General features: G+C 41.7%; 1 protein-coding gene across 4 annotated transcripts in view; it reads right to left on the reverse strand.

The window, feature by feature from the left end:
- Positions 1-13,566, reverse strand: part of LOC129866912 (furin-like) — a 190,476-nt gene extending 176,910 nt beyond the window's left edge. Inside the window, exon 1 of one of the 4 annotated variants that reach the window (XM_055939940.1) lies at positions 13,250-13,566. The gene's annotated coding sequence lies outside the window, so the exon portion shown is untranslated. Of the gene's footprint in view, positions 1-12,764 lie in introns of all 4 variants that reach the window. The other 3 variants (XM_055939939.1, XM_055939938.1, XM_055939937.1) reach the window with 3 other exon arrangements.
- Positions 13,567-15,199: the final 1,633 nt, after the last annotated feature.

The following is a 15,199-nucleotide window of genomic DNA, read 5'->3' on the forward strand; positions in this document are numbered from 1 at the left end:
AAAAATGGAACTGTTTGGCTGTAATGACCATCGTTATGTTTGGAGGAAAAAGGGGGAGACTTCCAAGCCGAAGAACACCATCCCAACCATGAAGCACGGGAGTGGCAGCATCATGTTGTGGGGGTGCTTTGGTGCAGGAAGGACTGGTGCACTTCACAAAATAGATGGCATCATGAGGTAGGAAAATTATGTGGATATATTGAAGCAATATCTCAAGACATCAGTCGGGAAGTTAAAGCATGGTCGCAAATGGGTCTTCCAAATGGACAATGACCCCAAGCATACTTCCAAAGTTGTGGCAAAATGGCTTAAGGACAACAAAGTCAAGGTCTTGGAGTGGCCATCACAAAGCCCTGACATCAATCCTATAGAACATTTGTGGGCAGAACTGAAAAAGTGTGTGCGAGCAAGGAGGCCTACGAACCTGACTCAGTTACACCAGCTCTGTCAGGAGGAATGGGCCAAAATTCACCCAACTTATTGTGGGAAGCTTGTGAAAGGCTACCCAAAACGTTTGACCCAAGTTAAACAATTGAAAGGCAATGCTACCAAACACTCAATTAGTATATGTAGACTACTGACCCACTGGGAATGTGATGAAATAAATAAAAGCTGAAAAATAAATCTCTATTCTGACATTTCCCATTCTTAAAATAAAGGGGTGATCCTAACTGACCTAAGACTGGGAATTTTTACTAGGATTAAATGTCAGGAATTGTGAAAAAACTGAGTTTAAATGTATTTGGCGGAGGTGTATGTAAACTTCAACTGTATGTATACACACACAACTGTTCAAATGTTTGGGGTCACTTTTGAAATGTCCTTGTTTTTGAAAGAAAAGCTATTTTTTTTGTCCATTTAAAATAAAATGGATCAAAAATACATTGTAGACATTGTTAATGTTGTAAAAGTCTATTGTAGCTGGAAACAGCTGATTTTTAATGGAATAGCTACATAGGCGTTCAGAGGCCCATTATCAGTAACCATTACTCCTGTGTTCCAATGGCACGTTGTGTTAGCTAATCCAAGTTTATAATTTTAAAAGGCTAATTGATCATTAGAAAACCCTTTTGCAATTATGTTAGCACAGCTTAAAACTGTTGTTCTGATTAAATAAGCAATAAAACTGGCCTTTAGACTAGTTGAGTATCTGGAGCATCAGCATTTGTGGGTTCTATTACAGGTTCAAAATGGCCAGAAACAAAGAACTTTCTGCTGAAACTCGTCAGTCTATTCTTGTTCTGAGAAATGAATTCCATGCTAGAAATTGCCTGTGTACTACTTCCTTCACAGAACAGCGCAAACTGGCTTCAACCAGAATATAAAGAGGAGTGGAAGGCCCCGGTGCACAACTGAGCAAAAGGACAAGTACATTAGATTGTCTAGTTTGAGAAACAGATGCCTCACAAGTCCTCAACTGGCAGCTTCATTAAATAGTACCCACAAAACACCAGTCTCAACGTCAACAGTGAAGAAGCGACAACCCAGATGCTGGCCTTCCACACAGTACCAATCAAAGGTTTGGACACACCTATCCCTTCAAGGGTTTTTAATTATTTTGACTATTTTCTACATTGGTGTGACATCAAAACTATGAAATAACACACATGGAATCATGTAGTAACCAAAGAAAGTGTTAACCAAATCAAAATATATTTTAGATTCTTCAAGGTAGCCACCCTTTGCCTTGATGATAGCTTTGAACACTTGGCATTCTCTCAACCAGCTTCAAGAGGAATGCTTTTCCAACAGTCTGGAAGGAGTTCCCACATATGCTGAGCATGTCTTGGCTGCTTTTTCTTCACTGTGGTCCAACTCATCCTAAAACTTCTCAATTGGGTTAAGGTCGGGTGATTGGAGGCTAGGTCATCTGATGCAGAAATCCATCACTCTCCTTCTTGATCGAATAACCCTTACACAGCCTGGAGCTGTTTTTTTAGTTAATGTCCTGTTGAAAAACAAATCATAGTCCCACTAAGCACAAACCAGATGAGATGGTGTATCGCTGCAGAATGCTGTCGTAGACATGCTGGTTAAGTGTGCCTTGAATTCTAAATAAATCACTGACAGTGTCACCAGCAAAGCACCCCCACACCTCCTCCTCCATGCTTCACGGTGGAAACCACACATACAGAGATGATCCGTTCACCTTCTCTGCATCTCACAAAGACCCGGCGGTTGAAACGAAAACTCTCAAATTTGGACTCATCAGAACAAAGGACAGATTTCCACCAGTCTAAAGTACATTGCTCGTGCTTCTTGGCCCAAGCTAGTCTCTTCTTATAGGTGTCCTTTAGTAGTGGTTTCTTTGCAGTAATTCAACCATGAAGGCCTGATTCACACAGTCTCCTCTGAACAGTTGATGGTGAGATGTGTCTGTTACTTGAACTATGTGAAGCATTTATTTGGGCTGCAATCTGAAGTGAAGATTAACTCTTATCCTCTGCAGCAGAGGTAACTCTGGGTCTTCCTTTCCTGTGGCAGTCCACAAGAGAGCCAGTTTTCATTAAAGTAATCATGGACTGTTGTTTCTCTTTGCTTATTTGAGCTGTTCTTGCAATAATATGTACTTGGAATTTCACCAAATACCCCTATCTTCTGTATACCACCCCTTTGTCATAACACAACTGATTGGCTCAAACGCATTAAGAAGGAAAGACTGGAAAACCCACCACCGGCCCAGGCCGATAGTGGTAAAGTTCGAGGTTCAAGGACAAGGTAGCTGTTCTGGAAAGAGCCACAAACTTGAGAAGAACGTATATCTTCCTCAACGAGAACTATCCTGAAGCTGTGTGTCAGAAAAGGAAAGAACTTATCCCAGCCATGGAAGCTGCCAGAGCGCGTTGGGACATTGCTTACATCTGCTATGACAGGCTCATTTTCCAAGCCTGGAAGGGATGATAGAGCAAAGCCTATGGGTTTGTAGTTTCAACCCTGCAGCACACACACACACAAACCAATTGATTAATTGACTGCTGAATGTATATTTTTTTATCTTTCTTTGTTTGCTCTTTCACATATCTATCTCTGAGAAGCTACCCAAGAAAGGGCTGAAAATAGCCCATATGGATATATGTAGCTTTAGAAATAAGGTTCATGCAATAAATAACTTGCTAACATCATTCATATATTAGCCATTTGAGGCTCACTTAGACAATTCATTTGATGATACAGCAGTAGCAATACAAAGATATAACATCTATAGAAGAGACTATATACAGCAACCCTCCCTCCAAGTGCTAACGGACATCTGGCAGTCTCTATGGGTGTACCACAGGGTTCAATTCTCGGGCCGACTCTTTTCTCTGTATATATCAATGATGTCGCTCTTGCTGCGGGCGATTCCCTGATCCACCTCTACGCAGACAACACCATTCTGTATACTTCTGGCCCTTCCTTGGACACTGTGCTAACAAACCTCCAAACGAGCTTCAATGCCATACAACAGTCCTTCCGTGGCCTCCAACTGCTCTTAAACGCTAGTAAAACTAAATGCATGCTCTTCAACCGATCGCTGCCTGCACCTGCCCGCCTGTCCAGCATCACTACTCTGGACGGTTCTGACTTAGAATATGTGGACAACTATAAATACCTAGGTGTCTGGCTAGACTGTAAACTCTCCTTCCAGACTCATATTAAACATCTCCAATCCAAAATCGGCTTTCTATTTCGCAACAAAGCCTCCTTCACTCACGCCGCAAAACTTACCCTCGTAAAACTGACTATCCTACCGATCCTCGACTTCGGCGATGTCATCTAAAAAATAGCTTCCAACACTCAGACTGCATCCAGTTTGCTGAGTAATCACAGTGCCATCCGTTTTGTTACCAAATCACCTTATACCACCCACCACTGCGACATGTATGCTCTAGTCGGCTGGCCCTCGCTACATACTTGTCGCCAGACCCACTGGCTCCAGGTCATCTATAAGTCTATGCTAGGTAAAGCTCCGCCTTATCTCAGTTCACTGGTCATGATAACAACACCCACCCGTAGCACACGTTCCAGCAGGTATCTCACTGATCATCCCCAAAGCCAACACCTAATTTGGCCGCCTTTCCTTCCAGTTCTCTGCTGCCAGTGACTGGAACGAATTGCAAAAATCGCTGAAGTTGGAGACTTTTATTTCCCTCACCAACTATCTGAGCAGCTAACCGATCGCTGCAGCTGTACATAGTCCATCTGTAAATAGCCCACCCAATCTACCTACATCATCCCCATACTGTTTTTATTGTATTTACTTTTCTGCTCTTTTGCACACCAGTATCTCTACCTGCACATCATCATCTGCTCATTTATCACTCCAGTGTTAATCTGCTAAATTTTAATTATTCGCTCCTGTGGCCTATTTATTGCCTATCTCCTCATGCCTTTTGCACACACTGTATATAGACTTTATTTCTTCTACTGTGTCATTGACTTGTTTGTGTTATTGGCTTGTTTATTGTTTACTCCATGTGTAACTCTGTTGTTGTCTGTGTCACACTGCTTTGCTTTATTTTGGCCAGGTCGCAGTTGCAAATGAGAACTTGTTCTCAACTAGCCTACCTGGTTAAATAAAGGTAAAATAAAATAAAATAGTCAGGATCTAAATAATGTGTGAAACGCTTAATAGTATATGTGATGTAAACAGAGAGGTCTACTTTCTTGGAGACCTGGATATTGACTGGTTTTCATCAAGCTGTCCGATCAAGCGGAAGCTTCTCACTGTAGCCAGTGCCTTTAATCTGGTTCAGGTTATTAATCAACCTACCAGGGTGTTGACAAACACTACAGGAACAAGATCATCCACATGTATCCGTCACATTTTTACTAATACTGTAGAACTTTGTTCTAAAGCTGTATCGGTACCCATTGGATGCAGTGATCACAATATAGTGTCTATATCCAGAGAACGACAGGGTGGTTGTCCAGGGTCACGCCAAGATTCTTTGCGCGCTGGGAGGGCGACACTGGAGTTGTCAACCGTGAAGGAGAGGTCTTTGAGTGGGTCGGCCTTACCCGGGAGGAAGAGCAGTTCCGTCTTATCGAGGTTGAGCTTGGGGACCGAGAAAAGTAGTTGAGTCTCATCAGCATAGCATTGATAGGAGAGATCATGTGAGGATATGACAGAGCCGAGTGACTTGGTGTATAGAGAGAAGAGGGCCTAGAACAGAGCCCTGGGGGACACCATTAGTAAGAGTACGTGGTGCCGACACAGATCCCCTCCACGTCACCTGGTAGGAGCGGCCTGCCAGGTAGGATGCAATCCAAGAGTGTGCATAGCCTGAGACGCCCAGCCCTGAGCGGGTGGAGAGGAGGATCTGATCGTTCAAGGTGTTGAAGGCAGTGGATAGATCTAGGAGAATGAGAAAATTAGCTTTGGCAGTGTAGAGAGCCTCCAAGAGCAGTCTCGGTTGAGTGACCCGTCTTGAAGCATGAGTGGTTTGGGTTAAGAAGATCGTTCTGAGAGAGATAAGGAGAAAGTTGAGACAGCACACTCAAGTGTTGGAAAGAAATTAATGGAAGGCAGACGTCAGGAGGTTAAAGTCGCCAAGTACGAAGAGCGGTGCGCCATCGTCAGGAAATTAGCTTAGCAAGGGGTCAAGCTCATTGAGGAACTCTCCAAGGGCATCTGGTGGGTGATAGATGACAATAATGTTAAGCTTGAGTGGACAAGTGACAATGACAGCATGGAATTCAAATGAGGAGATGGACAGGTGATGAGTAGACCTGTGCCACCACTGTGACGACCAGATGCTCTCGGACTATAAGAGAAAACATAGTCAGATGAAGAAAGAGCAGCTGGAGTAGCGGTGTTCTCTGGGGTGAACCATATCTCCGCCAGGGCCAAAAAGTAAATCGGACTGAAGGGCAGCATAGGGCAGTTCCAAACGCTGGCAGAGACCCGGAATTCCACCTGGGTTGTGCACGAAGAGCACACTAAATTAGAAGCTTTGCAGCCAAGGGGTTGGGAGTGTCTGTAAAGCCTACAGAGAGAGGTGCGAACAGGTATAGAAAACACACATAGTTGATGAAGCTACAAAATAGAAAAATTAGGTAATCTGTAAATAATTAGGTAAGATACTCAAGTGAGAGAGTGGTGTGACCACAACAGATAAAGACAAAAAAAAAAAAATCACTCCTGGAGATATCAGGAGTCCTCTAGCTATAGAATGAAGCACTTGGAATGTTGTTTTAAAACTTAAATTAACTTCACATTTAACTTCTGTTACATGGCCTTGTAACCATCACTTTAAATTAAGCTACAAAATAGCCAATCTCTGGTGAACTCTCCCCCATTTTAGGTGGAGCCTTTGAGTTACAACGTCTCTGAATTCTTTCCAATCCGGGCTGCATAGTTTTGAGCTGTGATTAGTGGTTTGCTCTGATGACTTCTTTCACATCAGATATGTGGTAAAAGATCACATCGCTTGTTTCTGGCCACATGATTGAGTTCTTTCACAAAGTTTGTCTCATGCAGCTCACCACAATTTCATTCTCCACCAGATCAAGGACTTGGCCGACAAAAGGTTGGTTATCGTACATCACAATAACAAACTTCCCAACTAAATCCAGTGTATTGTTTTGTGCAGGCTGCAGTGTTGACTTTGAGCTCCTCAGATCCTTCTTGATTGCAGTCACAATGTCTCTCTCCGTGGCTCCAGAAGCAGGACAGCTCTCTGACTTATCTTCCCAAAGGTTTGTGAGGCAATCTGATGTATTTTCATGGTGTCTTTAACCACTTGCAACTGACTCTACACTGCATCGTCATATCTACACACGTCAACTTCAGATATCCAAAAGTACTTTACGCTTGAGCTTGTGTTTTCCTGTAGTTTGCTGTACAGATCTTTTGTGGTCTGGATATCTGCTCCCATTTTCACCATGTCATCAGCACTACGTACGTTTGCCTGCTCCACCGACTTCATCAGGAGCACCGTTACCGTATCCCTTCTCTGAGAAGTTCCATGAAATGGAAGTGTGCTGAATAGGTAAAATATAATTTTTGTTCCTGTACTGTGTGACAGGATAGCCACTCATGAAGTGAAGAGTAGTTATAGAGGAATTTTGCCCCTTCACTTCCTTCAAAATAGCGTCAAGGTGTGCTCACATGGCTCTTTCATCGTGGCGGAGGCTATCTGATAATGTAGCATATGACTGGCACCCCTGAAACGTGTACAACACACTAGTATGCAATTTACATGCATAGTTTTCTGAGAAGTCCATATGAACAACTACTTCATTGTCACCGATGTTTTCTTTAAGATTTCGGCACTTCTCAACTTGATGAAATGGTACTTGGCGAGCAGGTCGAGTTTTTGCTTCAGGATTCTGTTCAGATCCTGCCATGCGCCTGTCTTTTGTTTTTACATTAATATTTCCTAAACGCTATTGTAAACAACCTTTGCGTAATAGCCCACAACTTAGTCTGACACTCATACATTGTATTGATTACCTAAAAGATCTAGCCTTCTTCAAATGAGTGTGAACCTAATTGAACTTAGTCTTAATTCAGGTTTGCTGGTTACTGAACTGCACTTGTCACTTAACTGCATGACCACTATAATAACTAGGCTTCCTGCTCAGATGCCACTCTTCCCTAACAAGAGGATCTGAGTTCTTCCGGGCCCTGAACAGTGCAGCTCTCTCTTTGTTGGATAGAGGCATCTATAAGTACATATATTCCCTCAACATCAAAACTGTACTGATAAAGCATTAATAAAACATTATATTAATTAAGTTCTTATGACTTGAATATGTGACTTCACAAAAGACAAATAATTATGATAATGTTGTCATTACTTTTGTTTTTCACAATGTAATAGATAGACAAAATATTCCTTAACACATAAAAATACATACACAGTTGAAGTCGGAAATTTACATACACTTAGGTTGGAGTCATTAAAACTTGTTTTTCAACCACTCCACAAATTTCTTGTTAACAAATTATTGTTTTGGCAAGTCGGTTAGGACATCTACTTTGTGCATGACACAAGTCATTTTACCCAAATGTTTAGACATATTATTTCACTTATTCACTGTATCACAATTCCAGTGGGTCAGAAGTTACAGAACATACACTAAGTAGAACAGAACACACACTAATTTGAGTGTTGCCTTTAAACAGCTTGGAAAATTCCAGAAAATGTCATGGCTTTAGAAGCTTCTGATAGGCTAATTGACATGATATGAGTCAATTGGAGGTGTACCTGTGGATGTATTTCAAGGCCTACCTTCAAACTCAGTTCCTCTTTGCTTGACATCATGGGAAAATCAAAAGAAATCAGCCAAGACCTCAGAAAAGAAATTGTAGACCTCCACAAGTCTGGTTCATCCTTGGGAGCAATTTCCAAATGCCTGAAGGTACCACGTTCATCTGTACAAACAATAGTATGCAAGTATAAACACCATGGGACCACGCAGCCGTCATACCGCTCAGGTAGGAGACGCGTTCTGTCTCCTAGAGATGAACGTACTTGTGAGGAGTGCAAATCAATCCCAGAACAACAGCAAAGGACCTTGTGAACATGCTGGAGGAAACAGGTACAAAAATATCTATATCCACAGTAAAACAAGTCCTATATCGACATATCCTGAAAGGCCGCTCGGCAATGAAGAAGCCACTGCTCCAAAACCGCCATAAAAAAGCCAGACTACGGTTTGCTACTGCACATGGGGACAAAGATCGTATTTTTCGAGAAATGTCCTCTGGTCTGATGAAACAAAAAGATAACTGTTTGGCTATAATGACCATCATTATGTTTGGAGTAAAAAGGGGAATGCTTGCAAGGCGAAGAACACCATCCCAACCATGAAGCACAGGGGTGGCAGCATCATGTTGTGGGGGTTCTTTGCTGCAGGAGGGACTGGTGCACGTCACAAAATAGATGGCATCATGAGGTAGGAAAATGATGTGGATATATTGAAGAAACATCTCAAGACACTAGTCAGGAAGTTAAAGCTTGGTCGCAAATGGGTCTTCCAAATGGACAATGACCCCAAGCATACTTCCAAAGTTGTGGCAAAATGGCTTAAGGACAACAAAGTCAAGGTATTGGAGTGGCCAACACAAAGCCCTGACCTCAATCATATAGAACATTTGTGGGCAGAACTGAAAAAGCGTGTGCGAGCAAGGAGGCCTACAAATCTGACTCAGTTACACCAGCTCTGTCAGGAGGAAGGGGCCAAAATTCACCCAACTTATTGTGGGAAGCTTGTGGAAGGCTACCCGAAACATTTGACCCAAGTTAAGCAATTCAAAGGAAATACTACCAAATACTAGTTGAGTGTATGTAAACTTCTATAAACCCACTGAGAATGTGATGAAGAAATAAAAGCTGAAATAAATAATTATCTCTACTATTATTCTGACATTTCACATTCTTAAAATAAAGTGGTTGATACTAACTAACCTAAGACAGGGAATTTTTACTAGGATTAAATGTCAGGAATTGTGAAAAACTGAGTTTAAATGTATTTGGCTACGGTGTATGTAAACTTCCAACTTCAACTGTAAGTATGTCATCAATAAAACATACACTACATTCCTTAAAAGCTTAAGAATAGTCCTAAAAACACAAAAACTATATATACATTATGTGTCATGTGAAGTAATGAATGACATTGTGGAATAACAGTTATACAGAATTACATAATCGACACTCCGTATGACAAAAAACAGCTTGAACCATTATTTGACCCTGCTGGTCATCTCTGAACATTTGCACATCTTGGCCATGTTCTGTTATAATCTCCACCCGGCACAGCCAGAAGAGGACTGGCCACCCCGCATAGCCTGGTTCCTCTCTAGGTGTATTCCTAGGTTCTGGCCTTTCTAGGGAGTCTTTCCTAGCCACCGTGCTTCTACACCTGCAATGCTTGCTGATTGGGGTTTTAGGCGGGGTTTCTGTACAGCACTTTGTGACATCAGCTGATGTAAGGGCTTTATAAATACATTTGATTGATTGATTGATTGAACTTATTCTACAGGCCCATCCACCTATGAAAAAACTATGACCTTGATCTACAGCTTTTTAAAGTAATTTCACATCAAATATGACATTTTAAAATAAAAATGATTTTAAAGAGTTGTATCGTATGACAGGACATTATAGTGTACCAGTGACCAAAAAGGTGAAATAATCAACATTTTAGGAGAGACTTACTGACCTTTCTGCACTGTGTGGAGGTCTTCTGAATCTTCTTTCTGATGCAATATCCTGTCATGTGCTATCGCAAAGCATTGTCTGAAATGGCTCCTGAATGTCTGTTATACTGAATGACATTTAATGAAATCCCAATGTATGGACAAAAGTCTTTTAAAGCATAAAATGTAATAAGGTTTAGGATCCTCGCCATTATTTTTAATTTATCAATACAGATACCCTCACAATTATGCCAGAGGAGTTTATTGGATTTTTATTGTTGTTTATTAAAAAATCTATGCATATTGATTTTAGTTGTGGACAGTTAATCTTAATGGCATTTTGCTACTTCTGAGCTCTATTAGCTCTCTGAATTCCCATTATTCACAATGAATACTCTTATGCCTATAAATAGGGGAAAGTTAAGTCTTATAATGCAGTGTTTGTAAAAATGTATTTTTATAATACTGTAAATTTGCTTCGGACACCAAAATGGACACGTCATGTTATTGACCCAGGGCCCTATAAAATCAGGTTATGTTTTGGTAAATTCTATTTTCCACGTTTCTGAGTTTTCTTCTCCCCCACAGGTTTTCAAACCACATCAGGAGTCCACTTTTCAGGTCTGGGAACCCCCCCCCCCCAAAAAAAAAATTGATGGTGCACATGCCCTTTACTTCAATTGCACGCCTATCAAGAGATCATTGTGTTGTGTTTGGCCGGCGGTGTTTTTGTACTGTACAATGTGCAGTGTAGGCTAAGTTTTATGACATCGTTTGCAAAACAAATGCCCCTGCAATTGGTACAAATCATCATGATATCATTCGGCTAGGTAGGCCTACTTTGCAGTCAACATTTGATGAGGAAGGTTTTTTGGGGAAAGCCTTTAGAAATGTTAATTCAAACAGCGCATGACGACTGAATTGCGCATCACAGAGATTCAACCAAGCCTTTGGACCAAACTTTTTGAATACCTGGTCTACATACCCATTGTTGCATACCCATTGCCGTTTGAATACATCTTGATAATAAAAAATAAGCTAATTGTGAACCAAAAACTAACGTGACCAGCTAAAACAATTTCTATGCCACCCTAGAGACCAATAAAAACATTTTTTAAAAGGGTGTAGCACTGCCAAGTCAAAGGGTCGCAAATGCGAGTGTTTTGGTTTGAGCCCTGTGTCTTAGCTCTGGCCGACTCATTCTTAGAAAGGCTTATATTCCAGGAGTTTCTACTGAACCGCAGAGGAGTGAAACAGAGCATACCACCACACATCCTCTCTAGAGACACACAATGCTCAGGGAGTGGAACAAAAATCATCACAGCAGTGGGAGAGAGACACACACACACACACACCTGAAGGCCTCCACATGGCAGGCAGAGACCTCGGTTCTCATCTTCAGTGTGTGGATCTGCTGTGTAAAGGTGAGTCACTGAGACTGCCGTGGTTAGGTATCACTGTCTACTCTCTCTCTCTGAGCTAAGCTCACTTTGTACAGAGGAGCATACTTAAGGAAGAATGCAGCAACTCTTGGAGGACAATGGAAGTGCACTTACATTTTTTTGTTTTAAACTCACAAAATAAAATTTTTGGAAGTTAACTTTATTTGTCTTTGAAGAGTTGCTGGATTTCCCCTTCATTTTCAGTCTGACTCAGCTCCTGACTGGCTTTACTAAGGAAAACACAAAGAGAGTGAGTGAATGCTGCCAGCCACTGACAAGCACCAGCCCATAGTACTGCATGGTGCATTAATCTACTGATACAGCCTGGGTCAATGGATTCCTCAGGAGGGTTGAATGTCAGCATTACCATTATATCACCCTGACAGTGACTCTATACCTCCTTAGAACCAATGAACAAAACATCTAGGCCCTCCCTGCAGATCTGTGTCACCTAAATAAAGGCCATTCCCAAGTGAGTGTCATTTCAATAGGATTCAGGTTACTCTAGAAACCATCCGGTCAATATGTTCAACAGTTACAGCCAGAGTTAGCCAGTCAGAGAAGTTCACCATTAAACAAAACAACCGCTCCTGAACGTAGAACTAAAAGGCTAAGACGTTGGACCTGATAAGAAACCAAAACATCTACTTTAAAAAGTGCAAATCGTGTCATGCAGTGTTAATCCTATTGGAAAACTCTGCATATGTACAGTACAACTCCACCACACTTCAAGTTGTTTTGCATTCTACAGTAATGTCAGACCTTCGTTTTACCCTGCTGAGATTCCTATGGGCATGAATGATCAGATATACAAAAGCTCTAGGATGGATTAACTGGGTCACAGAAAGTTCATTTTTAGAACAAAAACTGACTCTCCTATAAGCTTGTCATACAGGACTGCATTTGTTTCTTTGATACTTATCTTCAGACCAGCCATATTATGTAGGCTCATTGTAACTCCTGATCTTATTATCAATGACGTAGGCTACTCAAAATGCCAATAACATAGTAATAAGAAATAGCAATATTTATGCAAAACAAATCATACAAAAGTGATTTAGGCATTTATATAGGGGGAACAAATCAAATGAAGGAACAAATAAAAACACACAATCGACTATGTTGAAGGCAAGTATGGTGCAAGTCTTACTTTAGAAACAAACAAAAAATATATTATGCCAAGATCTTACCACGAGTTATCTCTTTGAGGACCTGCACTCCAATAAGCAAGCTTCGTAGAGCTGGTTTAATTTCATCAAATAAAACATCAGACAGCTAGCTGGTCCTGTGTAGCTAGAGCACCAATGTTCGCCGAACTCCCGAGTCCTAGCTCCAAATTGTGAAGTGAAGTATTGACAGCGCTGTCAGACACGGGAAGAGAATGCGCTCTTATGCTACCCTATGCCTCTCATTAATTCGTTCCCTCCCAGCCCAAGGCACTACCCACATCGAGTTACCTCCAACTCCAACCTCTTTTCTCAAAAGAGCAAAACAACACACGTTGGCTATGACATGTACCATTCTGTCGGATGAAAGAACCACGTCATGTCTCTGCTGCCTGGTTGACAGCTCTCTCTCGTCCCGAGGCGTGGCTCGGAACTCTGTGGAGTTACTCATGTGACATACCCAGACACCAAGTCCCCCGGTGTATCGTGGTACTGCAATATTATCACACCTCTGTTATCTTTGGTTCGGAGTAAACTTTCCACGTCTTCTCGTTGTCTCTCATGGTGGTCGTTTCAGCTAGCCTCCGTCCGAGTAACGTTAACTAGCTAGCTAGGACTTCCAACACGTTTTTTCCCCCCCTATGTAACGTTAGGGCATTCAACACAATTCCGTGACATGCATACTGCTCTATTCGAACAAACTATTATATTTAAAGCATGTTGTAAAATTCTAAAAATGTCATAAATTCCTTTATACGAGAAACTGACATCGTCCACTTGGCTAGGAATCGTGCCGCGTTCAAGTACTAGTTGGAACTAAGGAACTCTGATATTTCCGACTCGCTAACTGGTTGTGGTTAATCACGTGCCACGTTCAACGAATTAGTACATCGGATAATTCCGAGTTTCCTAGTTCTGACTACTACATGAACGCTGCATTTACAAGCTACAAATCCCAGGAAGTAAATCCACACGCCCCAGCCCTACGTCATCGTTAGATCACAGAGTTTCTGAACCAGAGGCGCAACATCGCGAGACTTCCGGGAACGCTTGCGAAACAGACCAGTCCGGGGTTTGAGAAGTAAATGAGAGAAGTGAACAATTCTTCCTTAGTTGTTAAATTTCTCGAAATCTAAAAAAGCACAACCTAGATTCCACCCAATGACTTAAGTAGTTGAACATGTTATTACTCCAACCTTGTGAACGTGACCTTATATAGTGGCACATGCGTAGTTCTTCGCGAGGCGAACGTTAGACCCAATGCCAGCCAATGTCGCCATGACAATTTCAGGGTGCGTTCGTAAATTAATTTCGGATATCTTCTCCTTTCTCTCGTCTGAGTGTGCCAGAGCGCAGAATAACTGATGCATTTATGAATGCGCAACACCCGTTGAATATGATAGGTGTCAGTAAAGGTTGGAAAAAACGGAATTTAACTGGTGCTAGCAGCAGTTAGTCACTACCGCCCAAGATAACATGAAAACAGCCTAGCTCTGCTAGAGCGAGTAAAATGGTCACAATGTGTTCTCTCATTTTTGTCAGGAAGTAGCTAGCAAGCTAGCCAATTTAAGCCAGTTAACTTGGGTGCTTGACTGGCGTTGTGAGGTCAAAACGCTCAGATCAACTCCGCCAGAGCGTCCAGTCTGCGCTCTGAACGCTCCTGGAGCGAATCGCTCTGAATTTATGAACAGACAATCTGACGATTCTGAATTTACGAACGACGGGAGCGCACTCGAGAGGGAATTTACGAACACACCCTTAGTCTATCTTCATAATTTACTGTCTTTGGTTAGATCATACGTGGTACCACCACATTCCCAAACTGTCTACGAGCGGCATCTACCGGATTTATACCGTGCATGCATAAATAATGGCTTCCATGCAATATTGTATGGTAGAGGGCGCAAAAGAGCGATCCTGTTCATTCTGACTCGCTTGCTAACACACAAACCCAATGACAAGCAGCCAGCCCGCTTCCAGTGGCTCTGCTGTTAATAGGGTCCAAAATTATCCATCAACCCGGATGTAGAATTTTTAGGATTCTCTTCCCCACATTTTATTTTACATATGCTATTGTTGCTAACTCCGTCAAAAAAAGAACATGTTCTAGACCGGGCTAGACAGTGTCCGTAAACTGAAGAGAGCGAACTGAATCTTGGCAGCCTACTGTAAGCATAACACACCTCTGTGTTGATGCTGTAGTCTCCCATTTTGTTATTACTTTAGTTGAATGCTTCATAGTATGATTATAACTATTTATTTTAGCCTACTGATTATTTATTAGCTAATTTATTTAATATAGGCCTATGCTAGCAGGCTTAAGGCCTATTAGGCTACATTAGCCAAACTCAGGCTAATGATTGGTTATTTGATAAAAAAAATAATAATAACAGGGTTGTTTTTATTTCCATAGAAAAGATAACTCAGAGGACCTACCATCTGTCAAAGTGGCATCTAAA

This window comes from Salvelinus fontinalis, chromosome 12 (assembly GCF_029448725.1).
Source record: "Salvelinus fontinalis isolate EN_2023a chromosome 12, ASM2944872v1, whole genome shotgun sequence".
NCBI lineage: Eukaryota > Metazoa > Chordata > Actinopteri > Salmoniformes > Salmonidae > Salvelinus > Salvelinus fontinalis.